General features: G+C 46.2%; 1 protein-coding gene across 1 annotated transcript in view; it reads left to right on the top strand.

Moving 5' to 3' along the window:
* Window positions 1-12,918, top strand: part of plxna4 (plexin A4) — a 132,352-nt gene that overhangs the window by 55,110 nt on the left and 64,324 nt on the right. The gene's annotated exons all lie outside the window — the stretch shown is intronic.

Raw genomic sequence — 12,918 nt, 5'->3', positions numbered from 1 at the left:
CCTCTTGTGCTCTCGTCTCCCACCCTGGGAACCAACATGGCGGCCAATTACACTCTGAGACAATGCTCGCCATAAATCATCCATTGGACTGTCAGACACATGTGGACCAGAGGAAACATGTTGCTCTCCTTGCTTTTCTGCTCACGCTCTTCTTTCTTTGTTTCTCCTGTTTCTGGCACTCTGAGAATTTACGGGTTGCATTTCATTTTGATTATAGGTTTCCTGTCCTAACTTTCTTTGCTCTGCCACATTCTGATGCGGCTTTGAAGCAGGCGGCCATTCAGCTCGATGGTATTTAAGCACAGCACAGCACAACTCCGTTGGCAAAGAGCGTGTGTCTGTGATAGCACAGCAGGTATGATCAGAGCTGTGCTGTTGCCCAGTGAATTTAAAGCACTGCATCAATATGAATTATCCTGCACGTGGGTTCTTATACACTACCCTGAGGTGTGTGTGTGTGTGTGTGTGTGTGCGCTCACAGATCGGTTTTATCCTCTGTTTATTAAACGTCGCCTTCCCCCAAGCAGGTGTTGTGATGGGAAACACTAAATCTACACGCAGACATTCAAAATCCGCCATTATCATTTATGAGATCATAAATCTCACAATTATTTTTCATTCCAGAAGTTCCGAGCAACACATTTTGCACCCATGCAAGTTTGTGTGGCAACAACTCGACCTTGAGGAAGTGTGGCACGAGCCTTCCCTTCAGCAGCCATGCATTAAACCCCATTCATGCATTTTCAGCATGCCCAGATTGTTTGGGGGGGTTGATTGATTTGCGCCGCGTCTCTGCGGGAGCGACACAGATACCGCCGACCTGCAGCGATGGTTGTAGGAACGCTGATAGAGAATCTGAGTGTGTTCCTGGTGTATCAGTGGAGCCTCCCTCTGGCGGTGTGTGTTAATTAAAGTGCTGCATGGCAACCTGAAGAGCGGCCTGATAACACTCTGTTTTTATTACTCTACTAAGCCTTCGTATTAATCCACACATAAACACTCGAGACACACACACACACACAGACATGCAAACTCACCTGATTAACTCCATGCATTCTAATTAGTCCTTCCTGTTTGCAGTCTCTCCGCCGCTCATTTATGCACTAATGGATTCGGTTAACGACAGCGTCGTGCACCGCGGTGCCTCAGTTCCACCTCCGTGAACTGTCCTCATTCCAATATAAGAAGTGCTGTCGTATGTTTCGTCTAAAGGGCGGATTAGGATGATCAAAAAGGCCATTCATGATTTCACTTGGCAGTAGGTATGTCGAAGGACAAATCTCAAGACAGAATCGGCACGCGGATAGAAAGCATTGCAGCGCCTGTGTTAACACCGTGTTAGGTGGCGTTGGTGCGACGGCAGATGCGTCTGCAGACGAGAGTGACAAGCGGTGATTGCAGAGGATCTATCAAGCGAGGCTCCGTCTGTGCAACACGTCGATTCCCAGAGTGTATTTATATTCCTCTGCAATGAAAATTCCACGATTGACGACAGATTTTGTGTTTTAATTTAATGTGATATACTTCAAAGCTATAAAAGGATAAAGATGTGTTTGTGCAGCAGTGTATAGATGTGTTGCATTCACCCCAGAGTAATAACACCTGTCTGAAATATCAAGATCCAGAAACACACACACACACACACCATCATGCATCAATGTATCGTTTTTTTTGTCAAAAACAGGAAGCTGGTAATTCGGTTGTCGTCTTCCACAGGGAATGTGAGCCGCAGTAACGATGGGATAAGCAGGGCGGCGTTCCAACGTGATCCAGCCGTGTTTGGGTGCGAGACACCAAGGGCGCCCCACCCCCGAACGTGATCGTATCTCTTCTATGTGATTTCCTCTCGTCATCCAATACCTGAAATCTGAACCAGAATCAAATGGAGAGATCGCGCCGATCGCAGCTGGCTTGCGAGCATAAATAGTGGAGATGGATGCCGCAGGAACTCGGCTGGTGCGTGCGTGCGCGTGTCCGTCTCTCTGTTCGTCATGGCATGTTGGTATCTATATATATATGCCAGACAAGGATCTGTACTCTCCGTGACAGCCAATATAATTCCTTTTATGAACATCTTTATCGGCACACCGGCCCCGCTCGGGTCCAGATTGTTACATCAGTTTGACAGCTCTGCCGTCCCTTGTGACTCTCACCAACAAAGATATAGAGACTTTTTATTAATCCCTTCTGCTTCTTAAGTCACATATGTGTGAAGGCTGCGTGTTGCGTCGCCATCAAAGCAGATTGTGGCGTTTGAAACCCAACTTTTCGACGAGACACGGACGATTTAAAAGGGAAATTGGCTTTTCGTCTGGTCCTGCCAGATGGTTTGCAAACACCAACTGTAGCTCAGGGGTTTCATAGGAGTTCAAGATGATTCTCAAAGACAAGGCAGCACGGCGGATGCGGGAGTTCAGGGGCTTGAACCTTGTGCTGCTAACGGAACACAACTCTTCAGCAAAGTATTGCACCAATGAAAGAAAACCACGTATAAAGAGAGGGAGGCCGTAAAAACATTATGCACGCATGTTATTAATAGTTAATTAATTTGTCTCTGAAATGATGAAACAGCCTCACATGCAAAAACATAAAAGTTTGCATGTCTTTTATTCCACAAATGAAATAAAGCAAATTAAGTTGAGCCTTTTATGTCCTCAACAAAGTGACAGTGTCGCAGGCGGCCGCGGCGCAACCAGGGCTGGCATTGTTCTAATTGCAATAGTCCTTCGCCACTGTGGACTGAACACTGTCATTACTAATTCATAGCAGGGGATGGAGGGCAAGAGTAGGGAAGGACGGGCGTGAGAGAAAGAGGAGAGGAGGAGGGGAGACAAGAAGGGGAGAACAGGTTAGAAGGGCGAAGATAGCAGGGAGTGGGGGGGGGGGGGGGTGGATGAAGGAGCAGAGGCTTGAAAAAAGAGACAAGACAGTGTTGATGTTGAAGGACAAATATTGCATCTTTGTGTTGAAAGGAAGTTGCGGATGAACTCGTGTCCCCCCCCCCCCCCAATCGGGATTTCTACTGCTGCTAGGGGACTGCAGGTGGACTCTTCCTCCTCTTCTCCCCTTCGTAGTCTTCACCATGCTGCGCCAGTCCTTGTTGCCATGGTAACACGGTGTGAGCTGAGGCATGCAGGCATGGGAGAGAGAGAGAGGCTGGGGGGGGGGGCAGAGAGAGGCACTCTTCCGTTTTCCTAATCTACAGGGAAGAGGGTGTGTGTCCCCTCAGGTCCACCTCAGTGGAAAATTTGATTTTAACTTTGGCAAGCACACGCCCTGGAAGCGCACGCTGTTATCAGCTGCCTGCTCCAAACGGGGGCGTGCATTTTTTTTTTAACTCTTTAGTTTATTTGCATGGATGTTCAGGCTCCAACTCCTCGCTTTGACATATGCATATGGATGCGGCAGAGGAAAACGCACGCCGCTTTTCATCTTTACGGCTGACTTCGCTTTAAGCCTTTCGCGTACGGAGCGTAAATGTTTTTCCCAGTTGTTCTTTTAATTGTACCGCCGGTAGCGAACGCGCTAGTAAACATGTTTGCTGTTAAACGAACTTTTTGGTAATTTGCACTGATGCAAATCGAGGTGGGGAGTACTTAACAAAGTGAGAACCTCCACCAAGGGCGGCTCAGTTTCCCCGTTATGGCGCCTAACAGCAATGGTTTTATGATAGTTTGTCCCTCATAATATGACATTCAGCATAAAAAACCTATACTTTATGTGATTCTGGAATCGTTCTAGTATCCTTATTTGTTCCAGTATCTCACAAATGGTGCTTTTATTCAGGATCTGGCTCGGAAACCTTTGAAGAAATGTTAACTTTGACACCGAGAACTCGATCTAAACTGCTGTGATACGATTTAAGCTGCAAGTCTGCTGCCGCCGAATCCAGATGACTTCAATCTGGATCAAGCTTTGATGTGGGCTTGATCTCATGGGGGGGGGGGGGGGTGGAATTTTAGGCATCATCCATGAAGTTAGACGAAGAATCTGGATCATTCCGATACCCTTCCTCTAATCAAACAAATCGGAACATACCGTGTTTTTTTAGATGCTCCTTTGCTGCACTTTCATTACGTTTCAGATCGCTCCTCCTGAGCACGTTTTGTTACCTATCACGTGATCCATTTGTTTGTGTGCATGTGTGGAACTCTTTGTCGTCCCATGCCAATAGAAACTCATTTTAAAAGCCTCAAATGCTTTTATAGTTAGTCTCCTGGTGTCTGTTGTGGGTTTGTGTTTGTTTGTATAAAAGCTTCCAGTGGATAAGCTTATTAATGTCACCGGGCAAAAAAACAAAACAAATGTTAATCAGATGGCGTTTTAGACACAGTTGGATATGATGTGTGTGTGTATGTGCACGCGTGTTTGTGCGCGTACTCGTAAACAAAGCAATCCAAACAAACATCCGACTCATTACCAGCGCTTCCTGCTTACCAAAAAGGCAAAGATAACAAGGAAGGAGGCACAGTAAAAGCACCGCTGCGCTTATTCAGCAGCAGGGCTCGACTTTTGTGTCCAATATGAGTCAGATTAGAGCACTTTATTGAACCATTCTGAGCCCCCCCCGTTTTATTTATGAACACTCTGACTTCCCAGTCCCTCGCTCAGCCGCTGCAACATTATGGGAAATATTTCTCCAGCTGGAAATTAAACTGCCTCTCCTGGTAGGCAATGTAGATTTGCTTGTATAAAAAATAAAACAAAACACGTCCGCAGATAAGACCGCCAATGTCCTTCTTCCCCTTTCTCTGCATATCTTCTGCAGAACTCTGTCCTTTCCTTTTCAAGTATTGTTTGTCCGAGATCGGAAGGGCAACTTGCTCTGGCTGTCAGATACTTTGAAATGCAGCATCTTAGGAGATCAAATAAAGTTAAGTGCAAATTTAAGGAGCGAGCTTTGAGTTGGTGAACCACGGCGCTCGTTTGAACGCGTCCTGTGGAAAATAAACATTCATTTGCATCCATTTCCTCCCTGATGGCGCGTTTCACTCTCCGGTTCACCATCAGACAATCAAACTTTGTTCTTAAAGCATGTAATTCTCTCTGAATTTATGCATCTTTGCGATCAAGCTGCTGTTCAATTACAAAATCATCATCACTGAGGGAGCACAGACAAATTGCATGTGTGTGCGTGCATGCATGCATGCATGTACGCACACACAGACAGAATAAGAATTTACCCTGTGAAGTGAGGGGGATAATTCCATGGTAATTGGTGTTCTGTGTAATCAGTTTTTATTTTCTGCACTGTTGTTTGGCACGACAGACGAAACAAAAGGAGGCTCGCTCGCGTCTCTCTCTCTCTCGCCCCCTAATTACAAACATATCCAATTAATTACCCACAAGTCCTGCTTCATCTATATGCGCTACGTGGAGAGGGAGCGATGAGAATGCAGGAGCAGTGGCACACATTGATACGCAAGGAAGACATTAATAATTACTCACATATTGGCATCAAATGACTGTGCACATTCATATGCATGCTATGATTGATGCGCCTTCGGCTGGAGGTTGTTGTGCGTGCACGGCGTATCGTGCATGCCTCGCTCTGCTTCTGCGTGTGCATTAGCGATGAGAGCGTCCCATCGCTCGTGTCCCGTGTCAGTAGGGGGATTAACACGCAACTGCTGTTTGAAATCGAACAACTTGGCAGGATGAAGGATCCTCCAAGTATTCCCCTGCACACATTGTCTATTACTATCGACTCCCGTCATACCTTTAGCGTCCTACTTGCTATGCTACACGCTTTCCTGCTACGCTCAAGAGCTGCGGCTCGCAGCGAACATGCAGCAATCTAATATTCTATTCTTACTCTGAAGCTCAAGTTCCTGCTGTTACTTTCTACAAAGTCGGTTTCCTCTCTTGAAAGTTTGTGTTCTTTCGATTTTAACGATTCAAATTATTTTAACGAGTTTCTCATTTGTCCTATGAACCGGTCAAATCCAGCTGCGGTGACTGCAGGGTCGCCCTCCCATCATCCTCCTTTCTGCACGAGTCTTTCGCCCAGTTTCATTCGAGAAAGCAAATGGCGCTTGTGTTTTTTTCAATTACACAGGGTGCAAAGATTGGGGTGGGGGGGGGGCAGCTACGGAAAGGATATACACAATGGGAATTTGGGAGAATGCAGCCTGTCTTCCAGTCTCTGAGCGTCCCCTTTAGGGAGGCCGTCCAGGTAAAGGAGAGGCATTTATTCTTATTTGCCGCTTTGGGCTGTCTGTGATTTCGCCTGCCTTGGGACCAGAGGCTCTAAGAACAGAGGAAACAGCCTTAGTGAGGGGAATACAATGGGAAGAAGGGCTAGCAGAACACAGGGGGGGAAGGTCTGGCAGAGGACAGCAGATAAAAGTCGAGAGTGGGGATAATAAGTAGTGGAAGTGGGACGTTTGGAAGGTACAACCACAATGCGGTCCTGGAACACTTCCTAAAAGGCTGAATAGCAACGCACGTTCAGTTTGCAGATGACCAAGTTGCATTTTTATTCGTTTTTACGCATCAACCCAACTTTTACCGCCTGTTTTATAAACGGAAACGCCGAATAAGAGGGTCAGCTTGAGTTTTTTTTTATTGGTTCCGGATGTGACTAGACAGTGAGGCTCGATTGATTGGCACGGACGCTCCCCACTTGCGTTTGAGGTCAGCCAATGAATGCGTGAGAAACATTGAAGCGGCCAGACAAAGAGAAATTCATTATCAGAGCTCTGCTGACAGTCGGGATTGTGTTCCATGCCACTTGAAGCCCTGAGGTCGTAGCATTGAGCTAGCCCTGCTCCATCGGCATTTCTGCCCCGAGGCCGAGTGTCCTTTGCTGTGAAATGGTTCTCAGTCTCACCCGCTCAATACCAAAACCACCGTGAAGTGGGCTTCAGCCTGCATCAATGCCTGCTCTTCATAGGCTTCTCTATTATAACGAACTCAATAGTCATGGCTGCACACATTCACATCAGTAGCATTCTCTGACCGGTCTAGTTTCTTGTTTTTATGAAGCCCTTTATGAACACCCTGTGAACATCAGTTCAAGCTTATTTGTGGGGTCCCCCCCCCCCCTGCCTCGGTGATGATTAGCCATGCATTCTTTGAGTGTGCAGAATGCTATAGAGCCATTGTCCCACCCCATTTGAGTTTTGACCATCCTCCTGACCCCCTGTGATGATTGACAGGTCCTTTGTCCAATAGAAAGGCCCAACTCGGGGGCCCCCAGCTGTTGCTGCGGTTTTGTTTTGCTGCGGGGTTTTCAAGTACCGTATGATCCCCATGGAAGCTGGATGCCTAAACTCACCTTTGATCTTTATACACGCCACTAGCTCTGTTAGCCCCTTTAGCTTTATCACTGTCAAGCTCCTTGAAGAACCGCGCCTTTTTTCCGATGAGGGCTTTTATTTTACAGTAGATTGTAGACTGTTTTCACTCACAATATAGGCACGTAATTAACCCAGAAATAGTCTGAAAGCATTTTATGTATCGTTTAATCCCGGGATAATGCGTCCCCAGATAGTCGTCCTTCCGCTGACCTGACCTCATGTTCATTCATTGATGTGCAGCATAAAGCATTACGGCCCATTTTCTATGGCTTGCTTCGTTAACACTTGTCGCTCACTTTTCCGGTTTTGTGGGGTTTTTTTGAAAGGAAAATAGTCCGGATTTTACTCTGCAGTAATAATAATAATATTCATATCAGCAGGTAATTACAGTTCCTTCAATAGAGAGTTAATCCACATGTGCCCTCTCTGTGTTATCGGGGCGCATGCCAGGGGAGCTTTGGAGGTAGGCCCATAGAAAAGACCTAAATTACTCTTTTATTCCAGGAGAAGACATGCATGGAGGTTCAGCACGACACCCACATACTTCCATCTCTATCTGTTTTATTTTTCTCACACACCTCCTCCGACTCCCTTCTCATCAACGCCATATCTCACTCCATTTCCCCGTACAATGGCTGCGCCGTATTAGAACCGTCCCCCGAACCCCCGGCAGCCGTACTCCACCCCCAGGCCCAGACTATGACACAGTTGGCTGGGGTGGAAGAAAGACCCCTCTGGCCCTGCCTCATTAAAATGGTAAAGACCTGAGAGAGGATAGGGAAGCTAATCCTACTAGCACTACCCTCCAGGAGCCCTCTTCTTCTACCCTGACACCAGGCTTGCACAAATACACAGCCGGCGGGAGATAGCGATGATAATGTTCCAATGGGACAGTTTAGTGGCTGAAATGGGTTCAGGGGGGGGGGATTCTGAGTGTATCTGTGCTTTAGCGATACACAGCTCTCCAAAAGGGTGTTGAATGTGATCTGAGATTTGGAAGCATCCACTCATGCTTCAAGTTATTCAATACTTTTAAAATAAAAAGGGTCCAGATTTCTTTCAACTGTGAAAGAAACCAGGACAGAAAATATTCCGTCCTGGACCACATGTGTGTGAGTGGCAGTGGGATTATTTTATGAAAAGAAAGTAACACAAATTACATTTCAGAAATTCTAATTAATGCCTAAAATAGTGTATAAATGCAGGGCCGCTTACCAACCTGCACCTAGTTATTGATTTGCTTGGTTAATTTCCTGGCTGATTGCAGGACTGAGGCTTCTGAGGGTTTTGCCATTTTCTTGAAGCTATAAATGCAATCATAAGGGCCACAGTGATCACAGCATTTATCGCTCCGGCTGCAGCACTTGTGCCTGTCACTCCTGATCAAATGAAATACTGTACCCTACTGTACTATACGGCGGAGTTGTATTTCAATCGCCTCGCATTCAGACTCTCAGAGCGCAGGCACATAAACACATGGTGCTTCTGTATTGACTGGCGGTAAGCCAAGGCCATAGTCATAAGGTGGTGACAGTAAATGACAGCAGTGAGATTAACGGATGTGGGAGTTGTGAGTAGGGCTAGAAGACTGGCAGGTCAATAAATATCCCATGCAGGCGTGCCCCTGATGCTTCACAGCACCAAATCATCACCCCAGCCTCATTACACAAGCTATAGCCGGTACAATAAGATTTGACTGTGATGATGTGTGTGCGTCTGAAGGACGGTAAAGTTAGCTTAGCAGGGATGCTGTCTCATTCAGCGTGACACAAGGCAGAGATGAGCGGTGCCTATCGGACTGTGTCACACCGTAAACACATCGCCAGGTGTTTTGTCGCGCTGCCAGAGCCGTTGAGCGTTTTAATGGTATGCAAAAACAACAAGAATTCATTTGGTCGACTATAGATTTGTTGATTTGGATAGTGTGTGTTTCCGTGGGTGTGGGTGATGCTAAGAGCATGAAACATTCATTTTTCTCTTCATTTATTCATCCCTTCATGCTTTACACAGGTGGCCCTGGTTTCATTTCACATTAATGCTGTTTGTTTTCCTTATGTTAGTGTGTACATTGTTTATGTGTGTTTATAGCGCGTCCTTTTCAGTTGGTCTTTATCTAACGCGCATGTGTGTGTGTGTGTGTGTGTGTGCGTGCATGTTTCTATTCCCCTGTCCCCAGTGTGGTGCGCTCTCTGCTCTGAGTGGGCGTTTCAGACAGCCAAGAGAGCAGAGGAAATTTCCCATCAGCCAGTGCAGTGTGCAGTGCAGGTTAACCACTAAAGGCTCCGAAATCCATAGTTGTAGCACAACACAGCCTGCTCTCTCTCTCTCTACTAGCATCCTCACCCTTCCTCTCTCGCTCTTTCTCTCACCCTCACTCTTCCTCCCTCTGTCTCCCCCCCCGATGAATTGAAGCAGAGATAAAAAGCTTTCAGGAATGCTGGCAGACAGGCAGTGCTTTACAGTAATCTAACCTGGGGAAGATGAAAGCCAGTTGGGAAGCTGGGAATAGAGTGAGGTGGTGGAGGTGGTGGGGGGGTGATAGAAGGTGAGATGAAGAGAAGGACAGGATTTGAGTTTTGGGAAAGAGAGGGAGAGAAAGAGTAAAAGAGTTTGTGGATGAAAGGCTCAGAGTTCGCATGGGATGGTTAGTTTGGAAAGAATGCAATTGTCCGTAACTTATTCAGGAATGTTATTTATTTATTTACTGCAGGCGGCGACCGACGAGTCTAAAATGAATAAAGGCCACTAAGGTGAGGCTTAAATGCAAAACGCAGCATGGAAAAATGCGCTGCTGCCATTTGGCATTGCAATTACTGTAAGTCAGTGTCATCCGGAGAGGTTGACACCTTGTGTAATTGCAGCTGTCGCGCAGACGACAACAGCCCAACGCAAACCTGCGGAGTTTAAATTTCAGATCCTCTTCAGTGGAACAAACTCAATTGCAACGGTGCTCACTGAGCACTGAAGTAGCATCAAGTGCGCCGCTGTCGTCACTTGAAATGGCTTTGGCAGATGGAAAGGGGAAGCATCCTTTGTGTGTGTGTGTGTGTGTGTGTTTTTCTTTGGATCATAATGTAGGTGGAGCGGGGCCTGTCGCTGCTGTGACAAATCCCACCACATGCACCTTTGCAGCTTTGCTGCACAAAATGAGAGGAGTGCACCGCGGTGCAAAACGCTTCCCCACCTAATTGAAATTTTGAGGTATAAGAGGATTTCTCCACAACGTGAGCCGACAGGCTCCATTCACCAGAGATCCTCCTCGACGCCTCTCTCCTTCTGTCTGTCGCTCCCTGGGAAAGAATGAACTTTTATCTGTCTTCGCGTTCTAGCGCAGCTTACGCCCGTCTCTATCTTAACATTATGCGGGTGATCTGTCTCAATTTCTCTCAAATGTTCCCCTTTGGCGCTTCCCCTCTGCACGCCATTCAAGCTTACCTTTGCTCTGATTGGAAACACTTGTTTTGCACATCACGCATTTGGGGGGGGGGGGCTTTAAAGTGGCACCAAGGGCAGAGAAGAAATCAGCAAAGACACATTCACCAGTTTCTGATGAGAAAATTGCAACCCTGACTTTTTTTTTTTTTCTCCAATTTCTTATTGTTGATTATGTTTTGCAGGACAGACATTTCTCTTTATGTAGCGTAATTGAATGCAGATTCACTGGTCTACATGCTCAGGTATTGTTTTGCATTCAAATATGATTGCATGCTCCTTATCTTTGTGATTAGAAAACCAACCATCCTGAAACCACGTGCTCATTTATTTATGGTGCGACGTTATTTAACTCCAACCACGCCGCTATTATGCAACACGCATTGCTGTTGTGCTATGGCATAATGCATAGATGTGAGGCTCTAATGCGCTCCCTAAATTTATAATCTGTTAAAGATCGGTGTACTTACGATGTGTTCAGGGGTCAAGGGAAATTAAGTTTCTTGATTTCATCCTTTAATTCTTGTAAGCACCATGTATGGAGTATATTATTTGACGAAGCTGAATAAAGTGCAACGCCATATATTTATATATTTATTTTTAAATCTTAAGCCCTCTGCTGTATTTAGGTTTACATAGTGTCACAGCCTAATGACAAACCTGCGATATCTTTGATGCATTCTACTGCAAACTAATTAGCTTAGCTGCAATGCCATGGCAACAACTGTAGCTTCGGATGAAATGTGCTCAAGGCTGTTAACTTTTTTATGTTAACAGCCCCCCCTCCCATGCTACCAGATATGTACCAAAATAAATACATACACTTTGTGATGTGGACTCTCTGTCCATCTCCTGTCATTTGTCTGGAGCTGTCTGATCTGCTGAAGGAAAAAGGCCCAAAGTAATGTTTGCTCATGAGCAGCTCCTGTGGCCGGTGGACATTAAACCATCATATCCAGCACACCTGTTTGTCCTCCGACCCACTTAGCCCTCATGGAATTAATCCAAACCCTTTCCAGTGGGGGTCTCTGCGTCTTTTCTCCAGTATGATTGCGATGACTATCACACACACGCCTTGAGGGTTTTACTGCAGTGTTATTTTTTTCTTGCTCTTGCTGTCCTCCTCACTCCCATTGTTTTTCATTTTCTCGCTCGCTGCCCATCTCTTTGTCTCCCTCTCTCTGTCCTCTGCAATGCCAGCAATGCAATTTTTCACTTCAGTGGGAAAACAGGTATAATGGAGGGAGTGCAGCAGCCTGTTTAATAAAGGAATAAAGGCATAGCGGAGCGATGAGAGGGGAAAGGAGGACCCTTGGGGCTGAAAAACACAGAGATGCACACATAGTACATGCACAGTCCTGCTGACAATAAGGAGGGAACACAGATATTCGCACCTGCTTATCTCTGAGGAATTGCTCGGGAGGTGCTTCCTTATTTAATTAGGAACTTTTGTAGGCACCTCATAAATCACTAGAATATAAAACTGAAGGGTAGGCAATGAGTGCCCCCCATATACATGCTGGTGGACACACACACACACACACCCGCTATTGGGAAGCTAATCCATTGGTTATTCATGAATGCTGGTGTGGCGGGCTTTAAGTGATCTATAGATTTCGGTGCACATGTGTGTCTGTGTGTGCGTGTGTGTGTGTCTTGGCCACTCTGTCTTACACGTAGCTTGTCTTTAGCATACAGTGCACACTGGAATCAGAAGGTCACACAACTTAATACACTCTGTGATTACACCTCAGCAACGTCACAAGAGGTGGTGTTTGGGTTGGCGCAAACGGGGGTCACAAAGGTCAATGTGTGTGTGTGTGTGTGTGTGTGTGCGCGCGCGCATGCACCTGTCTCCAGAGTTACTCTGATGGCAGTGTGTGGTAACGAGATCCAGGGCTGCTCTCAGACACTGTCTGGCTCTCAGCTCGCCATCTATTATTCACACACATGAATACACACACACACACGCACACACACACACACACACTTGCACATTTCAAAGTTGACTTTTTGATTATTTTGTCCCTGTTTGTTTTTGTGTTTGTTCTCATATCCTCGGAAACCACTCACAAACCTTGAAGCTGACAATTTGTGTTGCCCAGACAGAAGAGGGCAGACTGATAAGCAGCGGAGGGAAGAAATAGATAAATGCCAGAGCAAAGCCTTGCCTGGCACCAAAGGG

The sequence above is a fragment of the Brachionichthys hirsutus genome, chromosome 22 (assembly GCF_040956055.1).
Source record: "Brachionichthys hirsutus isolate HB-005 chromosome 22, CSIRO-AGI_Bhir_v1, whole genome shotgun sequence".
NCBI classification, from domain to species: Eukaryota; Metazoa; Chordata; class Actinopteri; order Lophiiformes; family Brachionichthyidae; genus Brachionichthys; species Brachionichthys hirsutus.
Note: the sequence above shows the minus strand (reverse complement) of the source record. Positions and strands in the feature narration are given on the sequence as shown.